Here is a 20,788-nt window from a genome sequence, read left to right as displayed (position 1 = left end):
AAACCGGGCCACCTTAAAATTTAAAGAAACTAAAAAAGAAGTTTAAAACCCCCTTTACCCGATTACTTAAACTACAAGTTTCATCTACAATTTTTAAACAAACATGCACATAATGGCATGAAAAGTGCAAATGACATGAAATTAAATAATTTAACAAAGATAAAGTGCACGGACAAAACTATAAACATTGTACATATAACAACATAGAAATAAACATGATAATAAAGTACAACCTTCAATTTACTGTAAAACATATTTGGAAACGTTAAGTGCACAAAAAATAGGTTGAATTACATGAACATTACTAACAATCTGGCCTGGTATCGTAATTTGAAAGGTTCATTTATATATTTACAAAGCTTTTTTTCTCTTTATTCATATCACTGCGTAATATTTGGAGAGACTTAAACATGTTTGGTCTATTTCTATATCTCCTAATTCATATGCTTCTTATATTACTAAAAACCTATCAAGTATATTCACTTTAAACTTAAAATACATGATCACTATTAGAACAAGAAATGCATTTCTTTAGGACAGGTTACCTTTCACTTATAAAATCTTTCTTTTATATTTTTTTGTAATTTTCTCAAAAATTATCACATATATTAATTCGAAACTGTAAATATTTACAATAAAGGAAACAAAATCAAAGAAGAAGTTTTCATAATGATCAATAAATGCCCGGGACTTTAAAACTTAACCATACTATCAAGTACTGAGAAAAGTTGAGCACACTGCTTCTTGAACATGTCTTTTTTCATGTACAATTGTATTTTATTCTCCACTAATTGTTCGACTTCATGAAAAACATAACGGATGTTTCTAAACTCAACATTTCACCATTACCATGTTTTTAAAAGTTGAATTCTGGCTTTAAAAGCCGGTGCTTAGGAGGCAAGGACGGTAACTTGCGCTTTTCATTACCGTTCATTAATAGGCTAAATCAAACAAAGCCCGCAACATTTTCAACATTGTCGTTTTGGGCGCTCTTTAGAGATTCCGTTTATTACTATTTCAGTATAGGAGAGTTTCGTCTTTGTAGAGGAATAACAAAGTTTTTAATAGAAAAAAGTACTTTTGTAATAAACAAAAGATCAAACATTTTTAAAAACCCCGTGAACATCAACATATGTTACACTCGAATAATCTTCCCATTTTTTGGCATTCAATTTGCTTTGTTATCAGTTTTAAGTTTCAGATTAAGTAGAGGAATACATGATACGCAAGATCAACAAGGAAGGGCGGCGTTCAATGAACGCAACACCCACACGACCCAGCAACAAGAACCAGCGGCAAAATACTTACCATGAGAACATTATCTTTTTATAGACACTTAAACAAGAAAAGATAGATTTAGTTTCCCATTCATTAACATATAGTTTACACGGCAGAAAATTGTAAAAGGGAGAAAAATCATTGTCAAGAATAACCAATTTATTTAAGAAGCATGATAATCCAAATGTTAAACTTTATTCCTAAACAGTATTTTGCTTATTTTAGATAGTATTGTCACCAAAAATAAACATGCATAGGAACTTTGTGTAGTTTTGCACAAAACATTTTCCAACTCTTAAATAATAACCGAAATATTATACCATACATGTATTTTAATATAAAATGGTTGAAATAATCACCCAACAATAATCTGCAAGGCTGATTTCATAACGTTCTGAACGATAGGCTGCCTATGAGATGACTGTCATATTCGACCGAATGTACCAAAATAGTTCAAACACCGCTGATATCACATTAGCCAATGGTGACTGATGTTTTGAATATTCTTTCGAATATTTTAAGCATTGTATAGACGAATCCTTTGCTGAACATCAACATTTAAGTAAAAACCAGCCAATAACTATATGCATGTACAATGTTTTAGAATGGTAAGTATGTTTTGAATCAATGCCGCTGCCAGCGGAGTTGTTACATGTATTGTGGCCGTACATTAGAACATTCATATTTCTGACCTTTTCTTTTATCGTCTTTGAGCACAGCCCGTGCATTAGTCAGGCAATTGTTACGAAGGGAAACAGATGCTATAATACAATGCACTCTCTCTTCAGGTCAATATCGCTAATTTGCGTGTTTTTGCTTTGAGCCCCTGTCATTATAACTTGTTAAAAGAATAAAAGCGTTAAGTAATAACGGTAATAATATTTCATCACAAAATGGTCAATCTTCTGCGTTACCGCTTATAATACCAATGACTATGTATTCAGCACCCAACTACTATCAACACACATCTCGATCCTATATTTCCTATGCAGCCAATGCAGCCTCCGCCATTGATGAACTCATTATAATTTTACGACTAGACAACATGGACAACAAACTAGGTCAGCTAAATTCCATACAGGCTAGTGTCAGTAAGATAACGGACCGACTGAATAGCATGGAGCATCAAATAAATTCAAAATGTCACGAGCGATCAGTATGACGAAATAAACGCTTGCTCCGTGTCAAACAAACATAGCATTGCAAAATTACAGGCTGAAGTAAAGTCTTTATCAGATGCAAATGCAGAGTTGTAATTAGACAATGACTCATTTACAGAAAGTATCATTGATTTAAAGTGTCATTCAGTGAGGGATACTTTGTTGTATTTTGGTGTTAACAAAGGTCCAAGGTTCGATCCCATAGTCTCGACTTTTGAATCTTGATCCATTGAGAATTGCTTTACATGCACCGAGGATAGCAGCACTAGTACCTTTTCTTCCGACCCTCCTACATATTCTGGTACCAGTGAATCAACTTAAAATTGTGCTGAAAAAGAGTTTTGTGAGACAATTTTACACATTAGTGATCCTACTACGTAATACGAGCACACAGAATTGGTAAGATGACACCTGGTAAAACAGTACCAATCGTGGCAAAATTTGATACTGACTCTAAGATGTTATTCTGAAAAAGATTAAGCTTCATCAAAGTGACTATATCGTGCCGGAACAATATCTGCAAGAAGTTAAAGATCGGCGTAAAGAATTGATCCCAGTCATGCTTGAGGCGAGAAAATCGGGCAAGCGAGCTGTTCTTGTGAGGGACAAACTGTTTATCGACAATGTACAATATAGCAGTAAAAATAATGCTTAGGTAGGTGGAGAAAAGTGTGACACTGTCAGCATTATTTCGTTGAATATCGAGGGATTAAATACCAGCATAAATGACGCAGATTTTCTCAACTTTGTATATAATTTTGACATAATATTTCTGAATGAAACATGGCAAAAAAGTAATAACAATTTTTCATTGAACGGGTATGAGTCTATTTCTGTACCAAGGCCTGAGAGTTTAAAATCTAAGAGAGGTCATGGTGGAATTTGTCATTTCTATAAACACAGTCTTAAGCAAGGAATAATAGTACAAAAGACTGATAGTGCAGGGTTCATATGGGTGAAGTTGTGTAAAACAATTTTTGGTTTTGAAGATGATCTACATATATACTACTGAAAATCTTTTAAGGATTACTTTTTATACAGTGCGTTACTTTTGTGTATTTGTAATAAATGTGAAAATTGATTAAAGGGAATTAAATATAATTAGTTAGGAATTGATTTTTATGAAAATAATGACAATGGAAGTGTTCCTTGACGTGTGCCTGTTGCGGAAAGAGTGTGCTGGACGAAAATCAACATTTTGGAGATCACATAGTGGAATAAAAAAATCTTGCGGTGTTTAATACTGAGTATGGTGTCCGTGGGCATTAATTACGCTTGGCATCGCCGCCGCATGCTGCTGACTGGTGATGAGAAATCTAGACCTATTCTTCTATGATTGCATATCTTAGCTCCAGAACTGTTGTTGGTTGGCCGAGGCGTGAAGAAATGACTTTCTGCAGCATATCCCAAGCATGCTCTATTAGATTTATATCCGGGAACCTCGCTGGCCAATCCATGCGACTATAGTTGCCTCCTTAAGAGATCGGTTTGTGATGTGGGCTCTGTGTGCACGGGCCTTGCCATCCATAAGAATGAAATCAGAACCGACTGAGTCATGCGATATTTACAGTATATCTTAAAACATAACATAAATAATCATTACCTGTAAAATACATTCCCGGACAAAAAAGTACCAGAAGTACAAGAATAGTTAAAATAATACTAAGTGTAAAAATAAGTTCAATGTATCCCGTGCTGTTGCAAACATTACACAGGTGAGCTACTTCAGCGTTTTGATGGTCATGTTGAATTGTAAGAATACAACACAATACATTTTTTCTTTGCTTTCAACATTGCATAATACATTGACAGGTAAGATAATCAATAGTACGGTGGCACAAAGGTGACATGTGTGCGTTTTTATTTATCTCGTGGCCACGAGTTACTAAGTCGTGGCCACGGGATAGCTAAGTCGTGGCCACGAGATACTATCTCGTGGTCATGAGTTACTAAGTCGTGGCCACGAGATAGCTAAGTCGTGGCCACGAGATACTATGTCGTGGTCATGAGTTACTAAGTCGTGGCCACGAGATAGCTAAGTCGAGGCCACGAGATACTATGTCGTGGCCACGAGGTACTAAGTCGTGACCACGAGTTACTATGTCGTGGCCACGAGTTACTAAGTCGTGGCCACGAGTTACTACCTTGTGGCCACGAGTTACTAAGTCGTGGCCACGAGTTACTAAGTCGTGGCCACGAGATAGCTAAGTCGTGGCCACGAGATACTATGTCGTGGCCGCGAGTTACTAAGTCGTGGCCACGAGTTACTAAGTCGTGGCCACGAGATAGCTAAGTCGTGGCCACGATGTACTATGACACATCAATAAGTTGTATAAATGGCACTTTTACAGGCTTGTAAAGAAGGGGCATCCTTGTACTATAGCTAATGTCTAGTTAATTAGGAAAATTCATATAAATGGTGTAATCTGATTGGTTATTTATCTCGTGGCCACGACTTAGCTATCTCGTGCCCACGAGTTAGTAACTCGTGGCCACGACATAATATCTCGTGCCCACGACTTAGCTATCTCGTGGCCACAACTTAGTAACTCGTGGCCACGGCATAGTATCTCGTGGCTACGACATAGTATCTCGTGCCCACGACTTAGCTATCTCGTGGCCACAACTTAGTAACTCGTGGCCACGACATAGTATCTCGTGGCCCCGACTTAGCTATCTCGTGGCCACGACTTAGTAACTCGTGGCCACGACATAGTATCTCGTGACCACGACATAGTATCTCGTGGCCACGACTTAGCTTTCTCGTGGCCACGACTTAGTAACTCGTGGCAACGACATAGTAACTCGTGGCCACGACTTAGCTATCTCGTGGCCACGACTTAGTAACTCGTGGCAACGACATAGTAACTCGTGGCCACGACTTAGCTATCTCGTGGCCACGACTTAGTAACTCGTGGCTACGACATAGTATCTCGTGGCCACGAGGTAAATAAAAACACACACATGTCACATTTGTGCCACCGTACAATAGCGACAATGCAAGAAAAAAAGTTATCAATTCGGTCTAAGCGGATGTTTGTTTAAAATGGCATGTTTATAAATAATGAACGAATAATAATCATAATACAAAATAATAAAAAAATAAATAAAACGAAATAAAATATACGTGTAAGGCTTTTTTAATGATAATTAAATAGTTTAAATTTAGTTTAGTTTAAATAGAACCATAATTAAAGTTACGAAAAGAAAAAAAAATCAATTATACAATTTTTTAACTTATTCTTATCGGGTTTCCAAAAAGCAAGTCTACCGATAGTCTATGCGCATACAAATGAGCCGTGTCACGACAAAACCAACATAGTGGGTTTGCGACCAGCATGGTTCCAGTCCAGTCTGCGCATCCGCGCAGTCTGATCAGGATCCATGCTGTTCGCTATCAGTTAATCTACTTATAATAGGGTTTGTAAGCTAACAGCATGGATTCTGATCAGACTCCGCGGACGCACATTGTTGGTTTTGTCGTGACGCGGCTCAAATGTTTATTTATATCTGCATTGTCTATTGAATTCACCCAGAAAAAACAAAACAAAATACCTTTATACTACTAACGCTATTCATGCATTCTTGAACACATTCAAAATATTTAAAGCAGACGATATTTTTAGCTTGTACTGAAAACCGTTTTCTACTATTTAAAAACTGATTGTCACTCTTTTATTTGTATGTCAATATTCAAATGCAAATCTATACCTTTGTTCCTAAGTCGAATTTTAGGAAACAAACCATAAATCAATTTGACATTTAGAAAATGGAGCTTTAAATACACACCCATATTATGTACAAGGTAGACCAAGCGTTACAAATTGAATCTACAAATTTAAGATTTTCAACACTTAAATACGAAAATGATACTACATTTGTTGACCTTGTCGTCTAAATGTCATTAACAATGTAACTAGTTGCGTATTTAAAATATTATATTACTTAAGATTATCAGTGTGATTATCAGATACACATTGTATTGGTAGTATGTCTGATCTAATAATGCCGTCCTTACTTGATGATCGTGTTTTTCATATTTTATACATGCGATATTTTTTCCAATTTAGTTAACGTTATTTAAATTATACATTCATATGAGCCGCGTCACGACAAAGCCAACATAGTGCGTTTGCGACCAGCATGGATCCAGACCAGCCTGCGCCTCCGCGCAGTCTGATCAGGAGCCATGCTGCTCGCTATCAGTTTCTCTACTTGTTAAAGGGTTCGTAAGCGAACAGCATGGATCCTGATCAGACTGCGCGGATGCGCAGGCTGGTCTAGATCCATGCTGGTCGCAAACGCATTACGTTGGTTTTGTCATGACGCGGCTCATATCTATATATTAAACGTTATAATTATGTTAATCTAAGACTAGTGTAATTAAACTTGTAGAAATATTAAATGCTAAAAAGACAATATTCTGAAAAACCTGGCTTGTTATATGTGTTTTTTCCCATTTTCAATTATGTCTGTTAATTATAAGTATTAACTATGTCTATGTAAAATGATTATGTACTTATTGCAAATGTCTTGAAAAAACTGTTTGTTCTGTATGATTGTTTGTGTGCGATAAGACACAATTTACGAGAAATACATACATATTTATTTCATAGGAGTACATCGAATTCATCATGTATTGTACAATTTTATCGTTGAAAGCTACATGATGGTTGTTAGTACATGATAAATGTGTTCATCTTAAAGTAAATAATAACTAGAACAGAAAAAAAGTCAGGGAGATCACCGTGTATGTATTATACCATTTCAATACCAGCTATTCATTGTCTTATCTCCCTTATTAGGTAATAACTTAAAATAAAATCGTTTATGTACGGTGTTCCGTTTGGACAATCTGCATTTTTCTTTTTTGTCTGTACCAGCGATGGTAAGATAATACGATGGTGAAAACAAGATGGTACGATGATGAAAACGCGATGGTACGATGATGAAATCGCAATGGCGCGATAGTACGATGGTACAAACGCGATGTTACGATGATGAAAACGCGATGTTACGATGGTGAAATCGCAATGGCGCGATAGTACGATGGTGAAAACGCGATGTTATATCGCGTTTTCACCATCGTACCATCGCGATTTCACCATCGTACCATAGCCTATCGGTCAGTATGACTAGAACACATACAGAAAGATGTCAAATTCTGATACGGCAGAAAATAAAATGGTGAAAACACGATGGCACGATGTTGAAAACGCGATGTACGATGTTGAAAACGCGATGTACGATGGTGACAACGCGATGGTACGATGGTGAAAACACGATGGTACGATCGCGTTTTCACCATCGTACCTTTGCGACATCGCGATTTCACCATCGTTCCATCGTGTTTTCACCATCGTACCATCGTGTAAGGATGAAATAAAAAATCACTTTTTTTTTCAAACGGAACACCGTATTTATGTACTTGAATAGTTCTTTTAATTGTTAATTAAAAATCATTGCTTATTTATCTCTTTCATTAAATCAATATTTAAAACGACCAACTTGAAATACTACTAGACTGTTTTGTTTTGTATGTGTACTCTGTTACTATGGAATGCCGGTAGGGACATGCCAATTTGCTTATTTGCCAATTGCTGATTTGCTTATTTGCTGATTGCCGATTTGCTTATTTGCCAATGGCTGATAGGCTTAACGACAAATTTGCTTATTTGCCAATTGCTGAATTGCTAATTTGCTTATTTTTTAACCGCTGGTTTACGTATTTGCTTATTTGCCAATTGCTAATTTGCTTTTTTGCAATAGAAATACTTTACACTGTGCCGGAAATATATGGAAAATCTGACTACAGACAGCCAGTTGAGTCAGATCTGTTAACTTTTACCAACAGTATTCTTGTAAATTCAGTGTTTTTCCAAGAATACTGTTGGTCAATGAATTTAGTTGTAGTGATGCCTACGCAGATATATGTCTACAACTGATGGCTGACATGTCCTTGAGAACACAGACGCTTGGGGGTCGGATCCTGTACCCCAACGTGATACGTGCCCCTGTAAACACTCTATCTAAAATATTTTAATATTTAAACACGAATTGGACATCGCTAAAACTGGTTTTCAAGCAATTTTTACATATACCGGTATGAAAAAATACCATATACCACCAAGTCTCAATAAAGTACTTAATGGTTTTATCGTTGTAACAAATGTCCAATTCGTATTTAAATAAATATTAAAATAGTGTTGATATAGTGTTTACAGACGCGTATCACGTGAGGGGCAGGATTTGACCCGCCAGCGTCTGTGCTTGAGGATGCCTTATAATGTGTTGCAGCTATAGATCTGTTTGTGCAGCTTAAGTCAGAGATTGATGGCATAATAAACACTCGATTAGTCATATATAAGTGAAATTTATTGGGTAAAGATTGAAAATAAAAGAACTTGAAAACAAAACTATTTCTTATTTTATGGCATATAAAATGTCGTTATCCTCAGCAGATTTGTCACAGAGGGCCTCATTGTAGTGGTACAAACACATAGTATCACGAATGATACATTTGGTGCATGCTTAACACGGGTGATTGTCTTTGCACTTAAGCAATAGGCTGCGTTTCTAGCTCTGTGAGATTTTGAGATCACTTATGTCTGTGTGTGCATCAACATTTTGCTTTGGTTCAATGTTTTTGAAATTTGGTCACACTTTTCCATTTCTTCATGTTGTACATTTTACATGCTATCAGGTGACCATGACCATGATCATGACTTAGGGTATAATGGACAAAGCCTCTTTGAATATTGTGTATGCATGCTGCCTATTTAATGCTTATTTGAAGTTACAGTTAGATATAAGCAATAGTAACAGAGATATGACAGAAAAACAAAGGCTTCTCAGTACAATACATTGGTGACCTTGACATTAAGTATATAACGGGCACAGCTTCTTCATGTACTTTGTATGCATGCTTGTAACGCAAAGTTTATGCAAAGTTGCAGTAAGATGCATGAATCGGCAAAAGTAACAGAGATATGACAGAAAAACAAGTTACCAAGAAAACCAATGCATTGGTGGGTAGAATAGCATCCCTATTCTCTGAATAGTGGAGCTAAAACTGAAACTCAAGATAATTAAAAAAAAACAACTGCTTTCTGAAACTGAATTTATTTTTTTCGAAATTGATTAAAATGTATCCATCTGTCTTTCTACCTATATTCTATGTAATGATGGATTGATAATAATTGTCACAAATTATAATTAACAAAACTTTATAAACATAATAACATGATATAGGTTCATGAGCTTGAAATAAAGTCTACAAAGACTTGTTATTTTATATCAAACAAGAACTTTGCGATTCGGACGTGTCGCCTGACAATAGCATAAAAATTTATGTATATAAGCAAATAAGCAATTAGCAAATAAGCAAATTGGCAAATCAGCAAATTGGCAAATCAGCAATTAGCAAATAAGCAATTAAGTAGTTGGCAAAGAAGCAAAGTGGCATGTCCCTACCGGCATTCCATACTGTTACACATGTTTCAAAAGAAACACGTACTGTAAAGATTGTGTGATAAATGTTTTCGTAAAGGACGCATTTCATTATTTTTTCGAATAAGTTAATTCAACTAGATCAATGAACATATCGGCAATTTTTGTTTTTTTGAAATCTTAGACCAAATGGGTGTAAAAGATAAAACATGTTATAGTTATATATAGTATAGCGACGAGATTGTTATATGTTTGTGGAAATACCATGGTCTGGGCGATATCGAGGGGTATTACTTTTTTATGTTCATGTATTCTACTACGGAGTTCTGCAAGCACCGTCTTATAATATTTATCAAGTCAGTTTTGTCAATTTCTAACATGCCTCGAGATTATGTCACTATACACAAAAATAACGGTGGCACAAAGGTGACATGTCTGTGTTTTTATTTATCTCGTGAAAACGAGATACTATGTCGTGGCCACGAGTTACTAAGTCGTGGCCACGAGATAGCTAAGTCGTGGGCATGAGATACTATGTCGTGGCCACGAGTTACTAAGTCGTGGCCACGAGATACTATGTAGAGGCCACGAGTTACTAAGTCATGGCCTCGAGATAGCTTAGTCGTGGCCACGAGATACTATGTTGTGGCCACGAGTTACTAAGTCGTTGCCACGAGTTACTAAGTCGTGGCCACGAGATAGCTAAGTCGTGGCCACAAGATAATTGACAAATCAGAATACACTATATATATTATGAATTTTTAAACTGAACAACTTACTTTTACATGCAACATTAATCTTTGAAAATACTGAAGATATTCACTTTGAACTTGTCTTTAGGATCATATTAGAAAGTCACCTTCCAAGGCCCACCAGACATTTATTTTGACTATAGCCCTTTGTTGGGACAATTTTGTGATCGAATTGGTCTGTTTGTACGTACTACGGCCTGTTAACCTTGTTTATACGATAACATGAGAAGGAATAAGTCCTGGTTTATTTTATTTGGAAGGGACATTGCCCATGGACAGTAGATAGCCTATAAGGTAAAATCCTTGTCTGATGAATAGTTTAGAAGGGACAAGCCATGGTTTATAAAAGCTAGAAAGATCATTGCACCTGATCAGTAGATGCCATCTAATAATTTCGAGGTCATTTGGTCAAAAATCAGGGTCTCAGTGACGCTAAATGTGAAATTATTGACCGGTCAATAAGTTGTAAAAATGGCACTTTTACAGGCTGGTGAAGTAGGGGCATCCTTGTACTATAGCACATGTCTAGTTAATTAGGGAAATTCATATAAATGGTGTAATCTGATTGATTATTTATCTCGTGGCCACGACTTAGTAACTCCTGGCCACATTATCTCGTGTTCACGAGATAAATAGAAACACACATATGTCACCTTTGTGCCACCGTAATTCTTACTGATATTTTCCGTTCTTATTATATTTTGTTTTCCATATGATGCTAAAACGACATCTTACATACACTATTAATAAACGCCACAAGTTATATCCAGATCAGTTGATAAGAAAATAGTTGAGCCAATTTGTGAACAGACATCATCCTAAGTATGCTACTCATTCATAAACAATAAAAACGAGTCTTACAAGTAAGTTTAAATTGCTTAAATCTTTATAAAATAATTCATTAAAAGTACAGTAAGTAATAGTTACCGTACGAGGAATAGGTCTGCATAGTATTTACAGACGCGGGTGGCGATTTGAAGACCGAGAGAGCGTAGCGATCAAGGTTTTTAAAAGGCCACCGGGTCTGTAAATACTATGCAGACCTATTCCGAGTGCGGTAACTATCTTACCTACATGCTCTTTTGTGTTTCTATCCATACATCAGTTTTTAATTCAGTATTTATTCATATTACTCACAAGAAACACATTATTTATGTACTTTATCATGTTTAAGAAAGCATTCCAAAGCCATGCAAAGATACCATCCGCTACGCTCTTGTAATTCATTCGTCCACAATCAGGTGTTATTTGAATATTCTCGTGTTTCTCGTGGGGTTTCATTATGTAATAAGGTCAGGTAATGTACTTGTTGAGTTGAGTCACAGAAAATGAAAACAGAACTTGTCGAGTAGGCAAAGGTAAGATCATTATTTTTATATATTAATACATAACATATTAATAATATATACAAATATTGAGGAAGATAAAAAAGTTATAATAAAAAACTACACACTTTATCTTTATTTATAATAAATTCCATGGTAAATAGATGATCAGGCTATTTCTAATATATTGAAATATATAATTGAACGATTTTTTCAAAGGAAAGTAAATGAATAAATATAAGTAATACATGTAGATATACCGTCATGTAAGTTGTGTTTTGTTGTTGTTGTTTTTTATGATGGCTGATTTTTAAATATTCTTAGAATTTCATGTTTGGAAGAATTTTCTTTCGGTGTATTCTTTATTAGCATCATACGTTATTCATATGTTTGATAAGACCGCATGTAAGCACGCGGTCTAGAATGGAAGCGCACATTGCGAAGCAAATGCGAGTACTGGTATACAAAATCCAAATTGTAATGTAAAAAAATTGGGAGGAAAAAAGAAAAGAAAGGTCTTATCCTTAAGATGAACTTTACTCTCACTGAAAGTAATATTTTGGGAAAGAAAGATGCAGAAGTTGACTTTGATTCGATATGCACCAATCGTCATATTGCAGAATTGTTAAAATAATGCAGAATTGTGCAAAATCAGACATAGTTGTGGAAATAAATGCCGAAAACTAGTAACTTATGAAGCTATATAGTTATGCAAATGTGTTAGGTATACCGAAAAGCAAACTATGAAGAAAGGCTAAATGTGCGTTATTGTACTCATTAATATCGACGAAACACAAACTCTAACGCCAGAACAGTGGTCAGTTCGTTTTTCTCACAAATAATCTGGAATATATGTTATGAGGGTCCTTACAGCCGTATGCGCCAATTTTATTCTATTAATATGACCAAATGTACTTTAAAATATATATCGACCCTTTTTCCTATTCAAAGTGGTCATTAATAATAATATAATTATTATCATATAATTTCACAATTCAGCGTTATAGCTTTCTGCGTTTACGGTGAATATTGTGTAATGCACGAGTTTCTCGACTTCACATATTTTCTATTGTATAGAGAACAATAGAACAATAACAGGTCGGTATATATTTGCAGACCTGTTAAGCGGTCGGTAAGTGATTTACTAGACCGCTTTAAACAAAAGAGCCGGTAGGTAAGGTATTTTTTCTATTTATTATGTTGGCTGATTTGTGCCATTCGTCTTTTCGCCCCGCGACCCCGCCAAGCGAAAAGTCGTAATTTAACAAGTTAAAATGGCGGGGGCGCGCAGCGAAAACACGCTACTTAGCGAGGGCGCGCGGCGAAATTTAATAAATAAAACTTCGCCGCGCGGGGGCGCGGGACGAGATTTAAGAAATAAAACGGCGGGGGCGCGGAGCGAAAACACGCTAATCAGCGCCCTCGCTAATAGGCGTGTTTTCGCTCCGCCCCCCCCCCCCGCCATTTTAACATGTTAATTATCGACTTTTCGCTTGGCGGGATCGCTAATTAGCAAGGGCGCGTGGCAAAGTTTTTGGCGTCCGCGCCGAAGCGCGGCGCCTATTGGAATGAAATGAGATTTTGTGAAAGGGCGACAGCAACTTCTCGAGCCTTTTATAGTTGCCAATAATAAAAGCCGAACATTCCGATCGGTATGAGGGTGCTTGATTATTAATTAGTCGCGATATGTACAATGAATGGCGAACTGGAGAATTTCGCAATGCAAACATTTTCAAATGAAATAACCTTTTCCGTCAATAAATCGCGCTCTTCGGGGTATTTTTGCTTATCATTTTGTAGTGCACAGTGGGTTATTATGGTATGTTATTCCGAAAGCTGTTAATAGAATGATGAGTTGATGACCTAAATATTCCGAAAATCTATTTATAGAGGGATGTACTCCTATCGGTAATTCCCGGTCTCTCCCGAGATTTACTAATGACCGGCGAATAGTACCACACGTTTATTGTCCGGTCTCTCCCGGTTTTGGAGTAGATGTTTGATATCGTTACAGAACAGAACAAATATTTTACAGATAAATAAGCTTTTTTTTTCAAAATGAATGTTTGTCACTTAGTTTGGTTACAATAATTAATAAACACAGATCAACTCTCGAATTGATTGATTATTATTATACATAAACATACAATTCGAAAAAAAAACCAACAACACAAATCGCATGTTATATTTTATCTATATGAGATAAAAACAATAAATATGTAAAATAAATGAGAAAAAATGTACATTTTTATGGCATTAATATGACACTATCAACTTTAAAACATTTTATTTAATTTGTTATTCGTGTTTAGTAAAGATTCCGAGGAATTATTCAAAGTTACAAATCAGATTTTATGAATTATTCAATTGATTGATAATTTAAAAAATGATAAAGAAAAATACAAATGTACATGTATATGGTTTAAGAATAAACAATATTATATATTGAAAGATTAACCATGATTTACTGACTTTTTCCAGTTAAGTTTTGACTTATAATCGTCGATCATTATGACAATTGAATTCTTAAAATAGTAGTAAACGTAAAAACTCAGTATTAAAATAGCGCATAAAACACACACAAAAAAAGAAAAGAAAACAATATTCTTAAAATCTGTATTTTTTTTATTAAAATAGAAATTACATTTATTGTATAATAAACAATTATGCTCAACATGATCAACATGGTAATATAACAAGTGTCATATTGTTACTTAGTGTAAAAAATATTTCCGGTTCCGGTAATAACAAACGCGAATTTCTGATAGTGAGTTAAAAGTGTTGATTTTTGTGGAATATACGGATATTTTACGGATTATTTTTGCCAGGATTATGAGATAAGTGATATTTGACTATGTAGCCTAGGAATCTTTGTGAATTTTCATGTTATTAGGCGATAGTTGACGACAGTAGATACTCTCTTTGTTTGCGACACGGTATAGAGGTCAGAGGTCATTTTTGGGAAAAGACTGATATGTGTTCACCTCCCTCTGACCAAAAATTCGTCACGCATGAGAGGGACGCATCCACTTCTATATTCTACGCTCACTAGTGGATTATTGATACAGACTATATTGCTACCGGTTATCAATACGAATAGGATAATTGTGAATTATGACAATACATACATATAAACTGGATTAAATTGAAATTTGTGTAACCAATGGGAAAAAGGAAAAAGGACAATCGAAGAAAAAGCAGTAGTTCAGACACCGAAGGAAAGATATATAAACAGTCGAAATATGAAGATCATTTAAACATTAGTGTGAGTGACGCGTTATCAGAAGCAAATAGTGTACTTTTTGACCTACAGCCTCACAACGATATGGCTAGTGGCATAGAAAAAAGCAGCAATCAGACGTCAACTATGACGTCATCAGCCAATCAAGGAAATGACTTGACTAGTTTCATGAGCGAAATGAGAGGCGAAATGAAACTTGTGTTATCAACTGTCAATGAAATAAAAAGCAGCCAAGATGGAATGAGAAAATCCTTTGATTCGAAACTTGACAGAATGAGAAATGAATTCATGACAACAATCGACAGCAAAATGAGAGCATTACGCGATGAAATTGGCATGGATATCAGTCAAGAAAGCAACCGTATAGATCAGCTTACGGCACGCTTGCAAACTATGCAGACACGACTGGACTCTGTTGAACAGGCACATGGCCCGAACTTGAACACTGATAGCGAAGGTCAGGGTGGTGGTTTCCATGGCTACCCAGGTGGTGATAGCAATGACCCAGATTTATGTATAATAGCTAGCGGGATACCATATCAAGAGGGCGAGAACCTTCTGGAGAAGGTCAGTGGTATCATTAGCGCATTGGGCATCGATGTCTCGTCCGCCGTTGACATTACAGGAGCTACACGATTTAAGTCACGTATTCCGGGAAGGGTCGGTCATGTGAAAATCAGTTTCCGTAACGTACGCCAAAAAATACTAGTTCTCAGAAACAAATGGTATTGAAAGACTCTGACCACCACAAAGACATCTACCTTAAAAGCAGTAAATCCACGCAGAAAGGCTCATAGAACTCAATGCAAGAACTCTACTCCGCCAGCTGCCACAAGGAAATAACTTTCGCGTCGATGCCAACGGACGTATTCGTGCACGTCAGGGTCAGACCGCATCACTACAAAATGAACGCCCGCAACATGAATAGGAGACCTCCCGGTCCACTGGGTCCATAAGACTTGCACATATTAATGTATGTGGATGGACTAAAGAAAATCATATGTTACGCGAAAGCATTGTACGCGCAATAGACGCTGACGTAACGTCAATTTGTGAAACGCATCTTAGTGATCAAAACGTTATCAATATGCAAGACTATATGTGGTTAGGATTTTAATAGAATGGATATTCATCGTGATGCTCCGAAATCATCAGGCGGCGTAGGATTACTTGTGAAAGCATGGGTTTGTGAGGACTATAATATTAACGTGGTAGACAAAACGTATGACGGCATTATGGCCGTAAAATTTACTCATAAAGAAAAACGGACTTTGACTTTATGGTGTTCTCATGTTATCTTCCTCCTGAAAACTCAACCAGAGGTCGTGATGCCCAGTCATTTTTACGCTCATTTACTGGCGCAGATCTACTTACACAACGAGTGTGATAGTATATTTATCGCTGCAGATTTCAACGCTAGAATCGGGGCCCTATCTGATGTAATTGACATTTGTGATTCAACACTGCACGAAAATGCATAGACACTAGCATTAATCAGCACGGACATGATTTCCTGGATTTTTTAACCGACTCTAAATTTTGTGTACTTAATGGTCGCTTCGATGAAACGAACAATAATTTTACCTCAATTTCCCGTAAAGGAAAATCGGTTGTAGACTATATTTGTGTTCCGCACGATGTTCTCGTGAAGTGTAAGAATTTTACGGTATTAACTGTGCAGTCTATTGTTGACACGCATTCCTTGCACGGATTACTCGGGGCAAGATCCAAGTTACCAGACCACTCTGTTTTGATAACAGATTTTGAAACAGACTATAAAGATCATAGACCTTCAGACGAGACGACCCCAGCAAAGCCCGTTATAATCTGCGGCGAATGCCTGAGGATTTCATGACTAGCGAAATGTCTAGACAGGCAATCACGAATATAATAACTGGTATTGAAAGAGCGCGAGAAAATCAAGATGATATTGACTGTATTTATGACAACCTATGCTGCGCAATAAAAAATGAAATGGAGGATAAAATACCCAAATACGGAATTACTAACCGGACTAATAAACGCTTTAAGCACAGAAAACCGTACTGGAACGAGGAACTGCAAACACTGTGGAACTCTATGCGTATCGCAGAAAATGAATTCCTTAAATGCCAATCGGATAACCAAACAAGGACGCGCCTGCGTGTTAACTATACAAATGCCAGAAATATATTTGACAAATGCTTGAAGCAAACTGAACGGTTTTATAGGAGGTCAAAGGCACTCGACATCGAGGAAATGTCGACATCAAACCCTAACGAGTTTTGGCAAAAAATTCAGCAACTTGGTCCGCGTAAAGACAAAAGTATTCCGGTTGAGATCGTGGATGGTAGCGGAAACACGATTAAGGAGGAACATGTGGTTTTTGAGCGGTGGAGAAACGACTTCTACAACCTGTATAACTGCAATGAAAATAATGAATTCGATGAAATACATTATGATCGAGTGAAAATTCACAAATTGTTGCTCGAGAATGATATGAGTGACCCATTATACGAGTCAAACACAGAACTCAATTACAATATTACACCACAGGAAATAATGTGTATAGTGCAAAAAGCGAAAAGTGGATCAGCATGTGGAATCGACGAGATCCCTTATGATGTACTGAAAAATTCCTGCTGTTATAGAGACATTTCACCATCTATTTCAACTTATTTTTGACTGCAGTATTATACCCTCTGTGTGGCGAAAGGCAGTTATTTGCCCAATACTGAAAGACCCTAATTCTGATAAGCGTGTTCCAATGCACTACCGCGGTATCAGTCTGTTGTGTTGTATTAGCAAACTGTACACATCTTTCTTGAACAAACGTCTTACAGGTTATTTGGAAAATAACGACATTCTCGCAGACGAGCAAAACGGATTTAGAAAACAACGGTCATGTGAAGACCACGTGTTTACGCTAAACAGTGTTATACGGAACAATAAATCAGTGTTCACAGCCTTTATTGATCTTAAAAAATGTTTTGATTACATAGATAGAGACATGCTACTATACAAACTGTTGATAAATAACATAGACGGCAAACTGTATAACTCGATTAAGAATATATACGCAAGCTCAGTGTCGTGCATACGTATAAATAACAAGCTTACAGACTGGTTCAACTGCTTGTCAGGCGTGAAACAAGGCTGTAATTTGTCCCCGACATTGTTCTCCGTATTCGCTAACGATCTTGCACGTGAAATCAACGACCTTGACCTTGGAGTAACGATTGGTGACAGTAAACTTTCCTTGTTAATGTACGCAGACGATATTGTCTTAATGGCGGATAGTGAGGAGAAAATTACAGTCCATGTTAGACACTGTTAGTAGCTGGTGCCAACGCTGGAGAGTACTTATCAATGCAGATAAATCTAAATGCATGCATTTTCGCAAGGGCCGGGCACAACGAAGTGACTTTGAATTCAAAATCGGCAACAGTACTCTGGAAACAGTTGAAAAATACAAATACCTAGGGGTTATTATTCCATGAAAAGAATGACTTTACTTTAAAACAGTGAATCTCTTGGTAAAGCAGCCGGTCGAGCTCTCGTGGCATCATTAACAAGATACACAACCTGAAAGACGTTGGCTTCAAGTCATACGAAAAATTGTATCTCTCCTGTGTTGTGCCTATACTGGACTATTGCTCATCAGTATGGGGCTTTAAGAAATATCAAGCAACAGACAATGTCCAAAACAGAGCCATACGGTACTTCCTTGGTGTCCATCGCTTCACGCCTATTCTTGCGATGGTTGGTGACACTGGGTGGATACCTAGTGTTCACAGACGATGGAGAAATATTCTGCGACTGTGGAATAGATTAATATTGATGGACGATTCGAGAATTACAAAGAAAGTGTTCATATTGACTACGCTAAATGCAACAATAACTGGTCTTTCGACATAAAACATGTTATGACTACACTTGGATTAAACTCAAATTACGACAATAGAACAGTTATCAACTTATCACATGCTAACGGTTTAATAGTGAACAAATATTCAAATATTTGGTCAGAAGATGTCCAAAACAGTGCCAAAACTAAGAAACTTACCGAATATTTAAAGACAGCTTTAAATGCGAAGACTATGTATTGTTGAACTTGAACAAGAACGAAAGATCGATACTGTGTCAATTTAGAACTGGTATTCTACCGTTAAGAATTGAAACAGGACGTTACATTGGAGAACAGCCTGATCAGAGATTATGTAGACTTTGTACCTCGATCGTGTAGAAGACGAGAAACAACTTCCTTTTTCAGTGTGAACAGTATAAAGACTTGCGTGAAAATACGTTCAGAACTCTTTTTGATTTCGTTAACGATCCTCTCATGGACATGAATCAGAGACTATCTCATATTGTTTCAAACTACCTAGAAAACTTGCAAATTTCTTATATCCGCATACCTTAAAAGAAGAAGTGTCTTGTTCTCTTAGTAATCAATTAACCTTGATAACTAATTTTGACTTAAAACCATTATATACATATAGTCTTATATATTTAATTAAAATGAACCCATTTTGCAATGAATGTGTGTATAATATAATTATGTAATATTGTATTCAAAGTTTTCTTTGTTTCACTATATGTCTGTGTCCGTACTATTATTGAAACTATACCTCTTTTTATATACATAAACACGATATATTTAACGCAAGTTCAGTAACGTAATATTGTTGTTATTCGAATATTAAATAGTGTGATCACTCTTTCACCAGTTCAGTAACACAAATTTCTAAGTGATATAAACTTTCAAAAGTAAATTGTTTTCCAAATCCCAACCTTCTCAGTAACGAGTGTTGTATATGTAATTTAAATGTATATAATGCTATGTACTTGAATAATGTATATATATGTATTATGATAATTACAATATTTGCAATATGTCGCCTAAATTATATATGTATAATAATAAGCACAATAATTGTAATATGTCGCTCAAAGTACCTTAGTAACTAATTAGTTGTTGATATTTGATAACGTAAGAAAATATATTACCAGTATTTTGTACATGTACTTCAGATCATCCTATGTATAAAAGAAGTAACTTTGTTGAATTATGTAAATAATGACATCATTGATTTCCCGGTGACATATAGGCCCAAAGGGCCGGGTGCCTTTTCTTTCATCTGTATATTATGTATCTATGTCATTTATGCACATGTCACGATAATAAACTATATCTTATCTTATCTTATCTTAGTGTGAACAGATACCATAAGAGGGGGTCCTCGCTAATAGCGATAACATAATAAGGGACAAAATTTTACACAAGTATGGTGTTGATCATGCGTTACACATATGGATTATAAATGATTGTATACATGTATATCCGTTGCTATTAATAACCACGATCGTAAAGAAATAACAAGTAATATTCTAATTTCTAGCATGCCGATCAAAGTTATAAATAATGAACAATGTCTTTCGTCCGTTCATTCAAAAGTGATATACAATTCTGGTAAAACCCAATGAACCATTGAAAAGTTTATAAGAATATCTTGTCATCATATAGCTACTAGTTCATCTGCACCTGCTGTTTGGACGCCCTTTGATGCTTTGCATCAATGCTTTTCTTGTATTTATTTAACT

This window comes from Ruditapes philippinarum, unplaced genomic scaffold (assembly GCF_026571515.1).
Source record: "Ruditapes philippinarum isolate M1 unplaced genomic scaffold, ASM2657151v2 ctg8753_1_1_1_1, whole genome shotgun sequence".
Lineage (NCBI taxonomy): Eukaryota > Metazoa > Mollusca > Bivalvia > Venerida > Veneridae > Ruditapes > Ruditapes philippinarum.
Note: the sequence above shows the minus strand (reverse complement) of the source record.